At 45.2% G+C, this 20,827-nt stretch overlaps 1 long non-coding RNA gene across 1 annotated transcript in view; it reads right to left on the bottom strand.

Annotated features, from left to right (window-relative positions):
• LOC118088186 (uncharacterized) overlaps window positions 1–7,584 on the bottom strand; it is a 99,242-nt gene extending 91,658 nt beyond the window's left edge. The window contains exon 1 of the long non-coding RNA XR_015951197.1: window positions 3,962–7,584. This is a non-coding gene — a long non-coding RNA (uncharacterized LOC118088186). The remainder of the gene's footprint in view (window positions 1–3,961) is intronic.
• Between the last annotated feature and the right edge of the window lie 13,243 nt (window positions 7,585–20,827).

The raw sequence follows: 20,827 nt of genomic DNA, 5'->3' as shown, positions 1-20,827 counted from the left end.
CCTGTCCTAAAATCAGAAGTTCCTATTTCCATGTCAAGTGTAGCCAGGGCTGCCTCGTCCACAAGGTGGCAGAATCCAAGGGGCTCCCACTGCCGCCACTGGAGAAATGAAGAGAAGAAGCAGCGGTGGCTTCCAGTGATATCTTGCATGAGCCCTGTGTGATCTTGTGGAGGCCTTTGTGCAGTCTCAAGGGGTTCTGCTGTGATCTCCCCTGAACCTGGAAGCTTCAGGCCAGGGCCTCAAGATAGAAGAAGAAGAAGAAGAAGAAGAAGAAGAAGAAGAAGAAGAAGAAGAAGAAGAAGAAGAAGAAGAGGAGGAGGAGTTTGGATTTGATATCCCGCTTTATCACTACCCGAAGGAGTCTCAAAGTGGCTAACATTCTCCTTTCCCTTCCCTTCCACAACAGACACTCTGTGAGGTGAGTGGGGCTGAGAGACTTCAAAGAAGTGTGACTAGCCCAAGGTCACCCAGCAGCTGCATGTGGAGGAGTGGAGACGTGAACCTGGCTCCCCAGATTACAAGTCTACCGCTTTTAACCACTACACCACACTGGCAGGCAGGCGGTGCGCATCATGTACAACAACTTCCTTTTATTGCCTCAGGCGGCAAAACAGGAGTGGCTGCCCCTGAGCATAGCTCAGAGTGTAAGCCCTATTAATAAGGTGCTTAATTTTCTCCAGAGTGGGTCAATGGCAAGGCAGTAATCGGCGTATCTAGTCAAGAGGGCCCAGCTTGCTCAAGAAAGGGGTGGTTTGATTTGTTTAGAAAATGGGGTCATTTTGTGTCTTTTAAAATGAGGCAATCCACTGTGGCCAACCACAGTCCCTAGATTTCAAAAGAGGAGGGCTTATGCCCTCCCACTTTATGATAGATGGCCCACGCCTCTCCAAGAGAGAGAGAGAGAGAGAGAGAGAGAGAGAGAGAGAGAGAGAGAGAGAGAGAGAGAGAGATGGTGGCTTGGCCACATGCAATTCACCTTAGACCCTCCTGAAGCTGCTAGGAGAGTGAAAGAGAGTGGAAGACTATGAGTCAGCTCTCTCATCTCTGCCCCTCTCCTGCAGCTTCCACAACCTTTTGCCAATTTAGCTCCCTAAACTTAGAGTGAGAACTTGCTATTCAAGCCAAAGGTCACCCCTTTTGGCAGCCTAGCTTTAACCCAGATTACTGCTCCCTCTTCCACCTGTTGTAGGCTCCAGAGAGGCTGGCATGAGTGGAATTCTCCTAAAGAGCAAAGGGCACATGATGCCAGGATCAGCAAGGCCATTTGCCTTTCCTGGTCCACTGCCAGCACATTAAAACTTTTTTTTATCAAAAGAAAAGAAAAGAAAGAAAGAAATGTACTTTCTAGATCTCTGCAGTAGCTCGAGCTTTGGCTCTGGCCCAAATCCATGTTCTCATCCAAATCAGTGCATTAAACAAAATCTGATTGGCAGCCGTTAGAGATACCAGCCTCCCTATTTCTGCAGTCACATTATCGATACAGAATTTGCAAAAGATTGAGAGGGATTTTAGAAAGAAAGAAAGAAGCCTTTTCACAATATTTGTTGAATGAACTACAATATAAAACCCACTCTGGTGTATTTGGGGAAACATTTATCTAAATTTCAGCACCAACAGTCACTTGTCATCGAGCTTCTGCTTGCCACTTAAATCCCCTTCCACATAAGCATGTAACAAGTGACAATGGGACTTCCATTGAGTAGATCTGGGTAAGGATTTGGGGAGCGTGGGGAGAGGAGAGGATGCCCTTCAAAATCCTGCTTTTCTCTTCTAGCAGCACCAAACAACACACAAAGCTAAGGTTTCCAAAGACAGCATCTGTCTGCTGCTTGATCAGCATCTCAGAAATGGGGCGGCCGGCGGGGTGGGTGGGTGGGAGGGAGGAATCAAGACATCAGGACTCTCATAGCTTGTCAGATGGCTGTGTGGCATGCAGCATCTTGGCAAACTAAGAATAACTTGACGTCAGACCTGCAGGCATTCCACTTGAGAACACAGTATGGTGCCACCAGTGAAATAAGTTAAGGAAGACTTAATGTGATTCAATTCACAATTCTTCAATTCTTCGAGGATTTTAGGAATTTTATTGCATATGACAGGGGTCCTTTTTTGGCTGTGGCGGACAATTAAACAGACAAGGGAGTCATAGTATGAAATGCCCAGCAAGAAGCATTCAGCCCTTTTGACACTTTTCCTTTAAAAAAATAAATAAATTGCAAAATGTGTCGTGGCGACAAATAAAGCTTCAAAGCACCGTTGACCCCTGACTGTATCTTTTTTAAATGCCCAACCCCCCCCAAAAAAATACCAATGGAATAGATGGAAAAACCTGCCTGAACCACACGTTTGCCCACACCCTCTTAAAATATGAGGCATGTGTGTAATCATGCACCTACTCAATATCCTACATTCTAAAGCAGAAGAGGTCAGTATGAATCTGCTTTTTACAGGTTGAAACAGAAATAACTTTTAAACCCAGCAAAGGCGGAAGTTTCCGAACTCCGGTTCGCTCAAAAAATGCCATTCGCGTTTCCAAAGCCTTCCCTTTGCTCAATATGCCTCTATCACGCAAGACGCATGCACACATCCGCACAGAAATATATAGATTTGGGGTGTGTTTTCTTCCCTATGGGATTTCGAGGTCCGTCTTCTATGTGGAAAGGGAGCCTTGCAAGCAGGCAAGGAAGGAGGCCCCCTAACCCTGCTTCTTTTTCCTCTTCTTCTTCTTCTTCTTCTTCTTCTTCTTGGAAAAGAGAGCGAGAGCCACAGAAGTGGACAGCGAGCTTTCCTCTGCCGTTGCCTTTCAAAGCCCATACCGCAGTCAGCATATTGAATATTTAATGTCCTCCTGATGAACACTTCCACCTGCTGACACAGGCAAAGTGACAGAACAATACACGCGCTGGAACACGACCATCAATTGACTCCCCAGTCAGTCTGCCATGTCAGGCATTAAATTAAAAAAGAAAGAAAGAAAGAAAGAGAGCAAACCTTTCTCTCTCTTTTAAGATATCCACGCACCCACACACCCACATTAGTGCCATTGCGAAGGTCCGTACCTGAAATACATACTTCTTTACATTCCATAGTTTGCGAGGTTCATATGGGCATATAAAGAAGTATGTCTCTCAAGCAGGTAGTTTTCGGGATGGGCATCTAAGAGGCTCGCCAGGTAGAATCCACAGCGCAAGGAGGTCTGAAAAAGAGCAGGCTTCTCCGCCTTGCCTCGCCTCGCCTTCCCATCCCATCCCACCAGCTGCCAGCTTGCACAAACAGAGACATCCACCTACCTTGCCTCTGACTCATCTCTGACCATCCACAGAGACCTCTGTAGAGGCACCTTCTACCCCACCTCCCCCCACAAGAACAGGACAGGAGAATACGGTGTGCAAAAGGGGGAGGGGTTCAAGCAAATTTCGCAACAATCAAATTCCCCACAGTGGCATAATTTATTTCTTTTTTTAAAAAAAGCAATATGCAATTATAAACAGTTGTTTGTGTTAATCCAAAAGCCAGCACAGATTTGCAAACCCACACCTCAAGAAGGATTTTTTCCTTTTAAAACCATAGTCTAGAAACTTTCAGCTATCATAAATATTCCCAACGCACATTATAAGGGAGTGAAGAAAAGGTTTAATTTCTTTGCACACGCACTCAAGTAAAACATATTTCTTCCTTCCCTGTCAGCATATTATATATAAATACAGTCAGTGCTAACTCCCTCCTCCCCCGCCCCACAACACACTTTTAAACAAAAATGTTCAGCACACCCACAGATAAAAAAACCAAACAGTCCACTTTATATACGTAACAAATCAACACATTCCATACAGCAGGTGTAAGACAGTTCATCAGAAGGAAAGAAGGAAAAAAGCTCACACACTCAAATACAGGATAGATCCCCCCCCCATTTAGCCAACGCAAAAAAAACATAAGAAAAAGGAGGGAGTTTATTTCTTACCTCAGGCGTCCACTGATATAATTTTCCCCCTTTCTGTAGGTCACTGTAAAGGAGTCTCGGCCTGAAGGATAGGAAACCCACAAAAGGAAGGGGGCTTGGGGTCCCCCCCCTCCTTGGAGTTCCCCCCTCTCTATTTTGGTGTGGAGGGGGCAGTGGAGAAGAGTTTTTTCCCCTGTAAAGTATCTTCTGGTTGAACTTTGTGACATTAGAGGATGCCCGAAATAGACCTGAGGACAGGCGAAAATGAGACAGAGAACTGGAGAAGCCCAAGGTGGATGGGTGGACAGAGCTGTTGAGTGTAGGCCAGAATGGAAGTCCGAAGAGCTGTTCCTCGGAGGGTGTGTGTGTGTGTGTGTGTGTGTGTGTGTGTGTGTGTGCATGTGTGTTTCTCCATGTGTGTGAAACCTTGCCTCTCCCTCCTCTTTGCATCAGGCGGTCTTCTCTCTCTCTCTCTCTCTCTCTCTCTCTCTCTCTCTCTCTCTCTCTCTCTCTTTTTTCTCTCCTCACTGGTTACCTCACAGCCACTCTGAGCTTTAAAGCCCCCTTAACAATGAGGTCCGAGTAGCACCACTGAGAATGACGAGTGCACTGAATAGGAGACTATTATGAGCAGGATTTAGACATCCAGCAAAGCAGGAGGTCACACTGGGTGCATAATGCTCGTTCAGCATTGCTGTAATGGTGTGCTTCGCTTGCCCACTCACCTGCTCCATCTGACGGCTACAACCTCCTCTCTCTCTCTCTCTCTCCCTCCCTCCCTCCCTCCTCCCTCCCTGCCACCAGCCTGAGCCATGCAGATCAATACCAATTTACAGGCAAATGCAGAACGGCTGCCTTAATGTTAATGAATTTTACCATTTCTCACAGTCTTCTAATGAACCCTTTAAAGAGGGTTTAAGTAAACTTAGCAAGTGGCAAACTAAGCACTTTGGAATACTTAATTGTATTGATGGGGCTTTGCAACCCCACCCTCACAACCTCCACGGTTCATTTTTAAAAAAAGCAGCTGAGAAGTAAGCTTCCCTGTTTTCTCCACAATCTCCAAATCAGTGGTATTATTATTATTATTATTATTATTATTATTATTATTATTATTATTATTATGCAAAGCAGGCACCCTCATTCCACAAGTCAGCTAAGGCAGGAGATTGGTTTTGTCTTGCTCAGATACATTGCATCATTTCTGTTTAAATATCGTCTACTACTACTCTTTTTTAAAAAGAAAGGAAGGAAGAAAAAAGCAGTAACAATATAGCAATGTGATAATCCCTTCATTTCCCTAGTTTTTCTTCTACACCTTCCCCGCCCCCCACCTGCACCCCAAAAAGTATTCATTTCAACTGCGGCCAATTTCCTACGGTCTGGATTCAACAGAAGGGAACTCCCTCTGGTCTGAATGCACCAAGGCAGTGGAATTAAGTTGACTGAGATGGAGATAGCAAGAACGCGTCCTTTGCTCAGAACCCAGCAGCAACTACCCAGGGGGGAAAAAAAGAACCATTCTTATCCAGAGCCACAGAGGCCTTCATGTGGCTTTCTCCTTCATCCAATAATAAAAAGTGCCCTGTAAAAAATAGCCACAAGTGGATGGCGGCAACCCACTGTGTTTATTCATCTATTTCTTCCCCTCCCTCCCTCTTTAAAATTACTGCAAAGGACACTTGGTTGCCTCCCTGACTCTTTCCTACATGCCTGCACCTCTTTCTCCTCACAAATGGAGCATTTGCTAATTGGCAACTAGGGGAATTCCCTTTGCGAAAGTGCAGAGGGGAAGAGCAGAACCCTGTAGATGCAAAAGGGTTAAGGGGACGGCAGTTCCCCTACATGAAGCAGCACAAAGTCACCTCAAAGTTTTCAAGTCTGGCTTCAATTTAATTCAGTAGCCATTTGCTGCTGTTGCAGAGGTGGGGGGGGAGAGATGGGCAATTTGTGTTACGTTCACTCTTTGCACAGGGTTTATTATTACCCAAAGGGCTCCTCTCCAGGTCTTTTTTCCCTTTTCTTTTAGCACAGCAGAATTATATAGCTCAGCGGCTGCTTTTACATTTCGTCAGGGTTATTTATCATTTTCACACCCTCAAGGGTAACAGAGGGCAAGTTCCTCACATTCATCTGGAGTGCTCAGTTCATTGATAGTGGGGAAAACCCTGCATAGTAAGAAGGCGAAGGAGTGTGCAGAATATCTGGGGAAGAACGGCACACTTTCTCTCTTTTAAAACAATAATTATAAGAAGGAGGAGGACTGAAGAAGGCACTGAAATCAGGGCGAGAGTTGGCTCCTTGTGGGTGTGGTGGCATAAAGGCAACACACGCCCACCTTTCCATCCAGAGCTTAGCTCCTCAACCCCCAGAGAGCCGGAATGCCAACCTCCAATATTTGCAAAATGGCCATCTGCGTCCAAAGGTGCAACATTCCAGAGAAAGTAACCAGTGGGAAAGTTGCAAGCGAAATGGAAGGTTACTAAACCTGCCCTGAAACTGAGTGCATGTTTCTTATTGGATTGGCTGGGTTTTCAATGTTTAACAATTGTATTCTGAGCAAAATGAGAAAAGGGGAAAGAAAGAAGAAGCGTTGGAGAAACAGAGCAATTACAGTGACAGGTTCTCTGACTACGCAATTGCACATTGTTGCTGAGTGTTAGGAATTCATTCTTCCTCTTGCACACATGTACAGCGAGCACACACTACAGAAGAAGAAATGTGGGGTGGGGAGAGGAGGGAGGAAACACCGAGGGAATAGAGGCTGCAATCCCTTCATGCATTAGCTCGGGAGCAGTCCTGCTGGAGTGGATGGGGCTACTCCCCGGTGCGTGATCCAAAGATCACAGCCACAATGCATGGAATAAGTAGTCATTATATAGGCATAGATCTGGAACACATGCATATCGGTGTGCTGAGATAACAGGCACACAACTATGGCGACACAAATACATATGCATAGAAACACTCTCTCTGGGGAGGAAGCGATCCTGCAATCGCCTCCTTTCGCAAAAGTAATCTTAAGTCTGTGGCGCTGAAGCATTAAACACTGCACATGCTTTTAGGCATTTATACAGATGATCACTTACATCCACGACATCAAATCCACAGTGCATTCTTGGTTACTGTATGACTTTAAAAGTCTGCCTGGGGTGCCACCTGACTCCCCATATGAAAGATCATCTTCAAGGCCAAGGAAGAAGAAAGAAGAAGAAGAAGAAGAAGAAGAAGAAGAAGAAGAAGAAGAAGAAGAAGAAGAAGAAGAAGAAGAAGAAGAAGAAGAAGAAGAAGAAGAAGAAGAAGAAGAAGAAGAAGAAGAAACCCGAAACTACCTAGGAGGTGCTCTTAAGTGTAACTTGCATTTCAGTATCCTTGCCTCACCAATGTACCTATCCTGGCTACAGGCATTTTCCCCCTCACCCCAGCCTCCCATTTTGATTACCCATAAATCATGCACAGGTAATTAATGATCACAACCTTGGCATTTCAATGGTTAATCACCGCAGCATTAAGATCATGGCAAGTTAGGCTAAGTTTAACCACCTTGAATCCTCTCTCTCTCTCTTTCTCCCTCCCCCAACTTTTCCCCTCCCCTGGCTCAATATCATTACAGCTTACAGCCACTAGCTTTTAATATCAAAAGATTTCTCTTCCTCCCCCCTCCCCCCCCACCCGCACCACGACTTTCCCCAGCTGTCATTAGCCAGCTCATATCTGAATGAGGCATTTAAAAGGTTGGTTTAACCTTGCAAAATGACTGCATGTCAAAGTTCTAGCATTTCAGTTCCAATTATTCTAGTCCACTGCTTGCTCTGCAGTTCCCCCCCCCATGCTTTTTTTTTTAAAAAAAATGCGGAGTGTGTGCTACAGCAATAGAATAACAACAACAAGAGGAAAGAAGGGAAGGGACAGAAGAGAGAGAGAGAAGAAGGAATCTGAAAAATGCCCTAACGCTAACCCACCCCCTGTCTGAAAGCATGCACAGATTATACCCCTTCTGCCAGATCTAGAAAGCATGCATTTTAAGTGCACACACAGAGAGACAAGTTGCTTGCATGCACAAGGAGAGTCCTGCAGCAGGTCTCTTTAAAACAAAGCTAAGCTTGGTGCAGTTGGAAGGTGGGGGGGGGAGAAAGAAATAGGGGGGGGAGAAAAGAGGGGGAGGCAGGTAGCAAAAAGGGGAGGTGGAGGTGGAATTTTTTAAAAAAAAAAGACATACCAGTTAGAAGATTTTCTGTTGCAGCAGTGGAAGTCACCAGAGCACTAGCTGAAAGCTGAATCAGCTTTTGAGAGTTAGGGATGCATAGAGGAGGGTCATGGAATCACAAGGTAATAATGCGTTGCATGCAGCAGCCGTCAGCCTTTTCCTTAAAGCTAATCTCTAATGCAGGAGGGGAAAAGGGAGAAAGTGCGGCCCTGTAATGGTATTAGACCTCACTAGGGGAGAGAGAGAGAGAGAGAGAGAGAGAGAGAGAGAGAGAGAGAGAGAGAGAATATTGAGGCAACCCCACCCCACCCCCAGCCATCTTCCACCCTCTCTCCTCTCGCACACAGAAACACCCACACCCCACCTCACCCCACAACAGGCACAACTACTACATCACTGTTCCTCCTGCAGCATCTCCAGCTAAAGGTAGAGAGGGAGGAGGGGAAGGCTTGCACGCTTACAGCTGAGGCGAGAGAGAGAGAGAGAGAGAGAGAGAGAGAGAGAGAGAGAGAGAGAGAGAGAGAGAGAGAGAGAGAGAGAGAGCAGGAAGAGCAGCAGGAGTTCAGAAGAAGAAGAAACCTCCCATGTGCAGGAAGTCGGACACCTCCAAGTTGGGGGGGGGGAGAGGCTGTCTTATTTCCAGAAGTCTTTCCTGCCCTCTGTTTCTCTCTCTTCTCCCCCCGCTCAACACACCCTCTCGCTTTGCCCACCCACCCCAATTGCCCTTCCCCAAAAGGTCAGCCTGAAGTAGAGGTCAGGATGGAACAAAAGAAAGGAAAGAGGATTTGGGGTGGGGGGGTGGGGAGAGAGAGAGAGATTTGAGGGTGGGGTGGGGGAATCTGCACACACTCGAGAGGTGCAGGGGCAAAGCAAGCTGATCAGGAAACGAATCCACCTTTCTAGTGCTTATATACCCAGCGAAGCATCTGAAACACGCACTCAAGGCAAGTGGCCCCCTTCCCCTGCCATTCCCTCCCTGACCATATTTAGTCAACCATGGCAAAAAATAGCCTGCCAGCTGGAGATGGCCGAGCAGGGAGTATTTGGAGTTCAATCCCTTCTCTCAGCCCATTGACTACTAGCCCTGCAGGGTCCTGACTCTGCCTCTTTTTTTATACCCCCCCCCCTTACCTTCTCTATCTCTTATTCTCCTCCCCCCACCCCCACCCTCTGCCGGCCCGACATGCCTATTTTTAGCTAGGCCAAATAAAGAGTCTGCTCGGCTTACCACTCACGGGCCATCCCATGGCATCACTAGGCCCCGGCTATGTATGGTCAGCTCTGTTGCTCAAAGGCTAATATGAACAAGCGACAGGCCAATGCTTGGCGGGGGGGGGGGGACTTTGTGGTGACCACCTGGGGCTCCACCTCTTCCTCAGGTGGCCCCACGTGGTGGAAGGCCGGACGCTTTTGGGGTTGCTTGCTTTCTGTGGGAGGGAGGATTTGGGCGGCTTCTCTACATTGCTGTTGCATGTCTAAATGAATATTCCAAATGATAACTTGGTTATTTGCTGTTGTTTAGTCGTGTCTGACTCTTCGTGACCCATGGACAATAGCACGCCAGGCACTCCTGTCTTCCACTGCCTCCCACAGTTTGGTCAAACTCATGTTCGTAGCATCGAGAACACTGTCCAACCATCTCATCCTCTGTCGTCCACTTCTCCTTGTGCCCTCAATCTTTCCCAACATCAGGGTCTTTTCCAGGGAGTCTTCTCTTCTCATGAGGTGGCCAAAGTATTGGAGCCTCAGCTTCAGGATCTGTCCTTCCAGTGAGCACTCAGGGCTGATTTCCTTCAGAATGGATAGGATCTTCTTGCAGTCCATGGGACTCTCAAGAGTCTCCTCCAGAACCATAATTCATGATTCATAATTGTTATTTGCTACCATGCAGCAATTAAAGATGCAAGGCTCTACCCCTCCTCTGTGGCGTCTACACCCCTTATCCTGTCTCGGCTTTCTTTCTTTCTTTCTTTCTTTCTTTCTTTCTTTCTTTCTTTCTTTCTTTCTTTCTCTCTTTCTTTCTCTCTCTCTCTCTCTCTTTCTCTCTTTCTTTCCTTTCTTTCCTTTCTCTCTTGCCTCCTCCCTGGATGAAAACATCTCCAGAAGATGTGGCCAAGGAGTGAAGTTGGGAACGGGACAGGAAGGCCATTGCATTTTATTTTATTTTTTGAAAATTACGTGTGTTTTCTGTTTGATGTTAAGGACCCTTGAGTCAAATGTTATCACATGAAGGTAGCCTACTTAGGAATGAACAAAAACATACTTGTGTATACCGTGTTTCCCCTTTTTTAAGACACCGTCTTATAACTTTTTTCCCTCAAAAAAACACACAGTGGCTTATTTTCAGGGGGTGTCTTTTTTTTTTTAAAAAAGTGCTGGTACAACTGGGACCCACTGGCTCAGGATGCTCGGTGCTCTCTTCTGCACATTGCTGGGCGCGTTGTTGGCGCTGCCAGTTCCGAGCGCCTGCAGGGTGGGGTGGGGGTGGCAGTGCTTTAAACCCCCAACCCTGTAGAAAGCAATGGAAGTTATGGACCGTAACAATCCTTAAGAGGCGCAGGTCTTAAAAAACCCCTGGTATCACCCTTGAAGCACAGCCTTCCAAAGTCAGGGGGGAAGAGGTCTGTTTAGACAAAGGAAAGGATCGGGGTGATTCTGTGCCCTGGGACCCACAGAACTACTTTAAAAATCCCAACCTGGGGTGGGGGGTCAAATAGTGAAGCCCCATAGCCCTGTAGCAACAGAAGGCACATTCTGAAGCACCCGAGCTGTTCGGTTCCATAAAAAATCCAGGAATTGTAAAATTAACAACAATAATGGGGGGGGGCACTCTATCCAAAGAGTTAAGAAGGAATGGGAAAGTGTTGAGTTATATATGGAAAAATATGGAAAGGAAAGTTAGTTAAAGATAAAAAATAAATAATTATCGCAAGGGGAAAAATAACATCATAAAGGGTAATAATATTAAATATAAAATAGACAACACAACAGAAAAAGCAAGTATATGACTAAATGAGATCGCACAGGAGTGAGGGAAGTGGGGAGAGAGGGAGGGGGGTAAGGAATGGAAGGAGACAATGGTTGGAGGAGGGTATAGGGGGATGAATTAAAGGAAAATTAAGACTGAGAAGCGCATGGTTTTTGTTTTTTAAAGATGCAAAGGCTTGCAATCAGCCAAAGTATAGAGCCCAACTTCCAAGAGACTGCGATCTACTTGCGGATTTATAAACTGGAGGTGATCTACCCCCGTTTTATTGGTGTTCAGGTCAGAGTTGTTTTTAGAGAGAGGAAATATCCCATTTTTGAGGTTAAAGTAAAAGTTCCTGACCTTTTTTTTATAATGAGGAAATGCTGCTAAAACTCTGTTCTTCATTCCACGAAGGGGAGAGGGGGCGGGGCCGGGTGCTCAAAGACAAAAGAAATGGAAAAGGAGATAGCGATCAACTCCAGCCTCGCATTCATGCAGCCGTCGGGAGAGGCAGGGGCTGCAGCCGAGTGCTGCTTCACAAACAAACGGGGGAAAGTGCTTAGAACCCAGAGAATCCAGCTGAAAAACACGAAGCAGCAACAGCAATTGCACACACACCATCCCAAGCCAGCACAGTAACCAAGTCCCAAAAGCAAGAAAGGACTCAGCAAACACTGCTGCGGCCGGCGTTGCTGCTGCTGACTCGGGGAGCTCAGTGATCTCTTCCGCACAGCGCCTATCACTATGGCTTATTTTCGGGGTACGGTTTATATTTCTCAAATGCTTAGAAATGCTGCTATGGCTTATTTTATGACTACGCCTTAAAAAGGGGGAAACACGGTACAAAGGCACACACAAACACAAAGCGTTTTCAAAAGTAACATTCTGTTTCTACTCGCAACCGGGAATAGGGAATGGATGGAGGAAGAACTGTGAGGGGAGAGACTCCATCAGGCAAGGCCTCTTTCCACCTGCCTTGCCTCGCCCCCTCCGGCCCTGGGACTCCTCATAAGGAAGCTGTGCCTGGAGGAAGAACTGTGAGGGGAGAGACTCCATCAGGCAAGGCCTCCTTCCACCTGCCTTGTCTCACTCTCCAGCCTCTGTTTTTCAAATTGTATTGTATTGTTTTATGCACTGTGGCTTGCTGTTGTTTTATTGATTGTTGTTTTGAAATTATTTATTATAAATGTTAAGAGTGGGTTTCTGTTTAATTTTCATATGCTGATATTATTCTATACTATTCTAATGATTGTTGAACATTACATTATTTGATTGCTGATTTTAAAGCTATGTTTTATTATCACATTTTTGTATTGCATTAGATTGTTATAAGGTGGTTTTGTATTTCATTAGATTCTGTTTCTTCAGCTTGTAAACCGCCTTGAGTATTGTATGATAGAAAGGCGGTATACAAATTAAAAGTGATGATGATGATGATGATCTCACAAATTTGCCTTCTCTTCATTTCTCTTTTTCGTTTTCAATCTAAAGTTCAGTTCTCCACAATTCCACATCAGTTTGCTATTTCTTTCAAAATAAGTCCTCGTGAAAATTCATCAGCATTTTAGTGTGAAATAATAATAATAATAATAAATTGTGCTATGCCCATCTGACTGGGTTGCCCCAGCCACTCTGGGCAGCTTCCAACAGAATATAAAGAAGACATGATACATCAGGTACATCTGCTTGTATGCATTTTTGCCCAATATACACATTTTTTGCAAATAATAATAATAATAATAATAATTTATTATTTATACCCCGCCCATCTGGCCGGGTTCCCCCAGCCACTCTGGGCGGCTTCCAACAAAACAGAGCGGAGGTCTCTGAAATAATGCACCTCTCTATATTATTTTCACTTAGGTATGAATTTCTGTGCACACCTTACCTAATTATATGCATTTTTGTACGCTTTACTTGGCTGGAGTACTGCTCTGCAAAATTCACCACTAAATTCAGAGAAGCTTGAATTTCAAACATGTGAATTAGGTAGGTTCACCTTTGAATGACTAGGACCTCAGAGAGCCAGGTACAAGTACCTATTTAGCTGAGTTATTTGGGCAATTACTATTCCTCAGCGCAGCCTACCTTGCAGGGTTGCTCTGGGGACAAAACGGGAAGAAAACCATGTGTGTCGTCTCGAGCTCAAAGGAGGAAAGACATGATATAAATGAAAGAAATGAATTTCCTCTTACTCCTGGCAGGTGTACTTACAGTTTAACCTTTTTGTCATATTATGTCCTAAACAAAATGGGAGGACAGAGTAAGTATCAGAACGTTCTCCCTGGTTGTGCTGTGCAAGCTGAGCATCATTTCTGCCTATAGCAGTTATTTCATCCAGGGCCAGCATCAAATGAATGCTTGGGTGGGCATCTACAAAGGGCCCAAACCATACCTTATCAGTGGGTCCTCTGGACCTGCTGCAACAAACCCCAGAAGGTGGGTCATGGAGGGTATATTGCCCAAGAGCCCTCCAAAACCTGGAGATGACTCTGCTCTCATCTAGTCAACAAACCTCATGGTACTGTACGGGGGGTAGAGCAGCAGAGCCAGGTAGGGTCTTCTCATGGGATTAATGACATATTTCCCCAAGATGCTTCTATTGTAATGCATTGATCAGGTGGACTATGGATGTATCACTAGCTAGGGAAGAAGACCACCAAGTCGTCCTGTCTCTCACTGCTGGACAAAGAACTGGAACGATGGCTTTGGTTTCTATACTTTTATCAATATATGCATCCGGGTACTGCCATTATAGTGGGACGCGGGTGGCACTGTGGGTTAAACCACAGAGCCTAGGGCTTGCTGATCAGAAGGTCGGCAGTTTGAATCCCCATGACGGGATGAGATCCCGTTGTTCAGCCCCTGCTCCTGCCAACCTAGCAGTTCGAAAGCATGTCAAAGTGCAAGTAGATAAATAGGTACCACGCCGGCGGGAAGGTAAACGGCGTTTCCGTGCGCTGCTCTGGTTCGCCAGAAGTGGCTTAGTCATGCTGGCCATGTGACCTGGAAGCTCTACGCCGGCTTCCTCGGTCACTAAAGCGAGATGAGCACCGCAACCCCAGAGTTGTCAGCGACTGGACCTAATGGTCAGGGGTCCCTTTACCTTTACTGCCTTTATACATATATATGGGGCAACCGCACTGGAATGCTATGTACAGCTGTGGCTGCATCACTTCAAAATGGTGTTTTAGAGCTGGAAAAGATACAGAAAAGGGCAACCAACATGATCAAACGGAGCAATTCCCATATGAGGAAAGGCTTACAATGTTTGGAGCTTTTTAATTGAGGAAGAAGAATTGATGCTTTTGAATTATGGTGCTGGAGGAGACTCTTGAGAGTCCCATGGACTGCAAGAAGATCAAATCTATCCATTCTTAAGGAAATCAGCCCTGAGTGCTCACTGGAAGGACAGATCGTGAAGCTGAGGCTCCAATACTTTGGCCACCTCATGAGAAGAGAAGAATCCTTGGGAAAGACTCTGATGTTGGGAAAGATTGAGGGCACTAGGAGAAGGGGGCGACAGAGGACGAGATGGTTGGACAGTGTTCTCGAAGCTACGAACATGAGTTTGACCAAACTGCGGGAGGCAGTGCAAGACAGGAGTGCCTGGCGTGCTCTGGTCCATGGGGTCACGAAGAGTCGGACACAACTAAACGACTAAACAACAACAAATGAGGAAAGAAGGTAAGTTAAGGGGCAATATAATAAAGAGGTTTATAAGATTATGCATAGAGAATGTGGAGAATTCCGCCCCACTTCCATAACACTTGAATTCATTCAGACCATCGAATGAAGATGATGGGTTGAAGATTCAGGACAGAGAAGAGCTCTTCTTATGTTGTTATATGTATCCTGAATGAATGTATGGAAGCTGTGGCCAAACAGTTATGGGTTAACAGATTGAAGCTGAAGCCAGACGAAGGTAGTGTTTGAAAGTTCCCTGTGGCTCCTCAAGGAAGCTGGCTTACTGTTCTGTCCTCTAAGCAAGTTCAGAGTTAGGTGAAAAAAATAGCCTCCCCAAAATTCTCCAACATTTTTTGGTGAATGGAGAATGTGTGCGAAAGAATGGCAGAATATTTAGAATATTATCTGGCGGTTGGGGGAATTATATAACAGGTTTGGAATACCTGAAAAAGTTTTTTCTCTATTGAGAAACTGAGGTCTGCTTTATGGAACTGTTGCTACCGGTATTTCATATTGGTGGCTGAAGGAAGTGATGGGCTTAGAACTCGGAGGAGCGGGGTGCCAAGTCCATTAATTCCTTCAACAATATTAAAATAATACAACATTATTTTTATTCTTTGGTGATCACTCATAGCCAGATAAGATTGTCTTCCATGAACACAGTCTTAACGATGTGTCTTTAGGTGCCTGTGGAGGCCAATTCTGGATCCACGCATCCTTCCACAGTGAGGTCATAGGTTTCCGGGCAGGTGTTGATCACGCTGAGGGAAGCGTGCCTTCCTCTTAACACGTTTCTCCCTTTCATTCTGAGTTCGAGCGTCTTCAAAGCCCATGACACCTTTGGTAAAGTCTGGAGCACTTGCAGGCCAGTGTTTCCCAGTTGTCAGTGTTTATGCTACATTTTTTTAAAAAAAAATTGCCTTGAGAGAGTCTTTAAACCTCTTTTGTTGACCACCAGCATTACGCTTTCCATTTTTAAGTTCGGAATAGAGTAGTTGCTTTGGAAGACGATCATCAGGCATCCGAACAACATGACCGGACGAACTAAGTTGATGTTGAAGAATCATTGCTGATCATCTTTGCTTCTTCCAGTACACTGGCATTAGTTCACCTGTCTTCCCAAGTGATATGTAAAAAAATTCGGAGACACCATTGATTGAATCTTTTGAGTTGGAGATGGCATTTATAAGTGGTCCAGAATTAAAATTATGCTAGTTTATCCACAGGCAGAGAAGTGCACCCTCCTGCCCTCTTATGCTCTGTAGATGGGGGCTGAAGGGGAGGCCTTTTCAGTTTGGGTTCCTCACATTTGGAGCACCCTTCCCAGGGAGGATCACTTGGTGCTCAGTATCTTTCCAAAGCCTTTTTATTTGCCTAGGCTTCCTTGCATATCAGCTGTGTGGTTTTAATCTGATAGCTTTTATTGCTTCTGCTGGTGTCAGTCTTTTGACTGCTCTGCTATAATGTTTTACATCTGATTGCAAATTGCATATATATATATATATATATATATATATAAGAAAAAAAGAAGTATATGCTGGCTATTCTGAGAGCTGTTGGCTGAATAATACCATTTCCCCCCACCATGAACAAATCAGATATGCCTATGGAGAGCATCATTGAGGGCCAAGGAAGGAGCATAATGTATTGCAAGATAATGTATTGCGGAGCAATGGGGTAACACTCCTTGTCTTTACAATGCATTCTGTGAGAGCAGTTTCATTGCCCCTTGCAGGTGCCAGAATCCAAGGTGCATCAACCAGCTGCCTTGGCAACTGGGCATATTCCCTGTCTTGCAATGAAACTCCCCACAATGGGCAGTGAAGGAAGACCACACACCACCCATGTCACTTCAGAATTGACTCCACACTCCCTCCTTTCCAGTGGCTGCATCTGTACATTTCTTCCCCTGGAGATCTTTCGTAAGTGTGATCTACTCATGTAAGCCACATAACCTGTGGATTCACTGTCCTTCTAGGGGGACAGTGGACATGATTTTCACCACTCGACAGCTTCAAGAAAAATGCAGAGAGCAAAACCAACCCCTGTATATGGCGTTTATTTACCTAACTAAGGCTTTCAACACTGTAAATCGCAATGCCCTGTGGACTGTCCTTCTGAAAGTTGACTGCCCAGATAAATTTGTAAACATCATTCAGCTCCTCCATGATAATATGACAGCAACAATTGCAGATAACAATGGCTCTCAAAGTGAACCATTCACAGTGGGATCAGTTGTTAAACAGGGTTATACTATTGCCCCAACTCTATTCATTATTTTCATTGCCATGATCCTAAACTTTGTTGATGGGAAACTCCCCACCGGAGTAGAAATCATATATCAAACACATGGAAAGCTCTTCAACCTGAACAGGCTGAAAGCAAAAAGTAAGGTTACCGTAACTTCCTTCATAGAGCTTCAGTATGCTGATGACAACGTAGTGTGCGCACACTCAGAGGATGACCTCCAAACCATCCTAAATATCTTTGTAGGTGGTTACGAAAAGCTTGGCCTATCACTCAACATCCCAAAAATCAAAGTGCTGCACCAAGAAGTACAAAATAACCCTTCTGCAGTGCCACAAATCCAACTCAGTGGTGTAACGTTGGAAAATGTTGATCACTTCTCCTACCTAGGCAGTTACCTTTCCACAAGGGCCAGCACTGATGCCAAAATCCAGAATCGCCTGAGCTCTGCGAGTGCGGCTTTCTCCCGATTGAAGTGCAGAGTGTTTGAGGACCGGGACATTTGCAGGGAAACCAAAGTGCTTGTTTACAAAGCTACTGTACTACCTACCTTACTATATGCTTGTGAAACATGGACCACTTATAAACGCCATCTCCAACTCCTCAAAAGATTCCATCAACGGTGTCTCCGAAAAATCTTACACATCACTTGGGAAGACAGGCGAATTAATATCAGTGTACTGAAAGAAGCAAAGATCACCACTGTTGAAGCAATGATTCTTCAACATCAACTTCGTTGGACTGGTCATGTTGTGTGGATGCCTGATGATCGTCTTCCAAAGCAACTACTCTATTCCGAACATTAAAATGGAAAGCGTAATGCTGGTGGTCAACAAAAGAGGTTTAAAGACTGTCTCAAGGCAAATCTTAAAAAATGTAGTATAAACTCTGATAACTGGAGTGTATCTCCAGAAGTGTGCATGCACACGAAAGCTCATACCAAAATAAAAACTTAGTTGGTCTTTAAGGTGCTACTGAAGGAATTTTTTTTCTATTTTACTGATAACTGGGAAACACTGGCCTGTGAGCACTCCATTTGGAGAATAGCCTTTACCAAAGGTGTCATGGGCTTTGAAGAAACTTGATCTCAGGACGCAAGGGAGAAACGTGCTAAGAGGAAGGCACGCTTGGCAAAGCCACACCATGATTCAACTCCCACCCAGAAACTAATGCCCCCACTGTGGAAGGATGTGTGGATCCAGAATTGGCCTCTACAGTCACTTACGGACCCATTGTTAAAATCGTGTTTATGGAAGGCAATCTTACTCGGCTACGAGTGATTGCCAAAGAAGAAGGAGGATTTTGTATCCAACTAAATCATTGCAGCTGGTTTGCCTGTGAGTTTAAAGGATCCTGGGGCATTTGAGTTGTTAGAGGAGCTCAGAGCAAAAGCCTTGCAGACTTACCTTCCAATGTTTTATCTTGATGCTCTCTAGTTGTTTTGGTCTACCATGCTGACTTCTTTTTCAGGCTAACCTTGATCGGAATTTATGAGCAGAGTAGAATAATGTTTCATTCTACTATTCTGTCTTGAAGCCTGGCAACCATATATGACTTATAGGGTTTTCTAGATAGTTTTACCCTCACTCCTTTAATTTAGCACCTACTTCATTCAGTTCTCTTCCTTGGTTCCACTTCCCATGCCCCCTGATTCCTACTTCCCATAGCCCACAATTCCTCCTTTCTATGGACCTCTTGTGGGAATGTTCAGGGAGGCAGGAGAGGACACATTGTTTATTAATATCCTTCCTAACTTGTGCTAGTAAGTTCCTTTATTTAGCAGAGTTTCACATTCCCCTTTTAAACGCACAGCGGGTAGCTGGTTGCAGGCTTGTGTAAGCCTCTCATGATTAGGTTCCTGGTAAGTTTCCTTATATCCCTCTTAAAAGAAGAAACATGCCACAATCTTGTGTAAAGTAAATAAAAGTAGTTTACTCACATACAGTTCACAGCTGGATCCCTGAATGCAGACTTCATTACAAAGTACAGTATATACATGTGGAGCTATCCCATATGGGGATAATCCCAGTGTCCTCTGTTGGAAGCCAACAGAGCATCTCTAGCTAAAAAGCTGCTCCAACGATGGAGGAAGTCAAAAGAGAGAGAGAGAAGCATGCCCTACCCTTTTGTTACCTGGACAGGTAAGGTCATGCCCACCTCTAGTCACATGCAAAGGAAGTATGTCCTAGCCAGGAGGAAACAGGAAGTTTTTGACTGGCTGGACCCAACATTTCCCTGCATGTCCATTCTAGGAAAACAAGGAATGTTGTACTTGACTGCTACTTATGTATCACATCCCACACTTCTGACCTCTGTATCCATCCCTTTCAACTTGGGCACCTCCACTGCCTTAACTTCTGCTTCTTTCCCCCTTCCCTACCCTGCCCACTTGACCATGTCTCTGCTTCCCTTTCTCCTTATCCTGCTTTCTCAACACCTCCTTTCCTTTGCCTAATAAATCTCCTGTTTGCTTTCTCATGGAATCATACAGTTGGAAGGCAGCCCCAAGGATCATCTATTCCAACCTGCTGCAATGCAGGAATCACAACTAAAGCATCCATGGCAGGTGGTCATCCAACCTCTGCTTATATACCTCCAAGGAAGGAGAATCCACAACCTCCCAAGAGAGACTGTTCCACTGTTGAACAGCTCTTACTTTCAGAAAGTTCTTCCTGATGTTTAGTTGGAATCACCTTCTGGAAAAATCGATTCGAGTCCTACCCTCTGGAGCAGGAGAAAACAAGCTTGCCCCATCTTCCATGTGACAGCCCTTCAGATATTTGAAGCTATCATATCTTGTCTTGGTCTCCTCTTTTCCAGGCTAAACATACGCAGCTCCTTCAAACATTCCTCATAAGGCTTGGTTTCCAGACCCTTGACCATCTTGGTTGCCCTCTTCTGCACACGTTCCAGCTTGTCAACAACCGGAATAAATTGTGGTGCCCAGAACTGGACACAGTATTCCAGACATCCCCACCTCATGTCACTCTTCTAGGGTAGACAACAGCACAGCCAACCTTGGATTACATTGCAGTCCACTGATGGCTAGGTAGACTTTTGAACAAGGATTGCAGGCCAGCCATCTCCTGTCCATAGGGGTTTGGAATCTGTAATCATGCAAATAGGGAAGAGACCAGAAAGAGGGGATTCGTCTAGTTGCTGCTATTACTTTTTTAAATGCTTCTGCACACTAAGGTAGCGCTGCTTGTATTTTCCTAGAGTGAGAGGGACATTGGAGAAGACTCACCCCCAGGGAAAGAAGTTGCAGATTCCTCAAATGCAGCCCTGCACTTTCCTCTTCCTTCCTTCCTTCCTTTCTCCCTCTCTCTTATGCTTTCCAGTGATACTTCCTGCCAGTGCTGGCAAAGCACTTCTGGAAGAGAAAGCAATCAGACATTTGCTTACGCTCAGACACGTGGAACATCATTATAGAAGATAATGAGAGATGTATTATGCCTCCAGTGATGTCGCAATTCCATTCTATCTTGAATTTATTGAGCTAGGTAGAGCTCTTTAGGAGGCAATAGAGGCAATGCAGCTTCACCATCCCCAGAAATCCTTGGAGCAGGTCTCCGCCACAACCAAGTCCCAAGTGGATCTCAACCTCTTCCCGAGCTTAAGAGCACTTTGGAGATTTTTGTTCGCTTGTCATTGAATACCCTGCATTTCCAGTCCCGAGGGATGCCCAAGGCAGCGTGTGCAAATGCGGAACACTACAAAACAACCGAACAATTTCAAAACACCACGAAATGAAATGAGAAAATACAGCACTCGCAGT

This window comes from Zootoca vivipara, chromosome 7, assembly GCF_965207765.1.
Source record: "Zootoca vivipara chromosome 7, rZooViv2.hap1.1, whole genome shotgun sequence".
Classification (NCBI taxonomy): Eukaryota; Metazoa; Chordata; class Lepidosauria; order Squamata; family Lacertidae; genus Zootoca; species Zootoca vivipara.
This window is presented reverse-complemented; position numbering and strand designations above follow the sequence as displayed.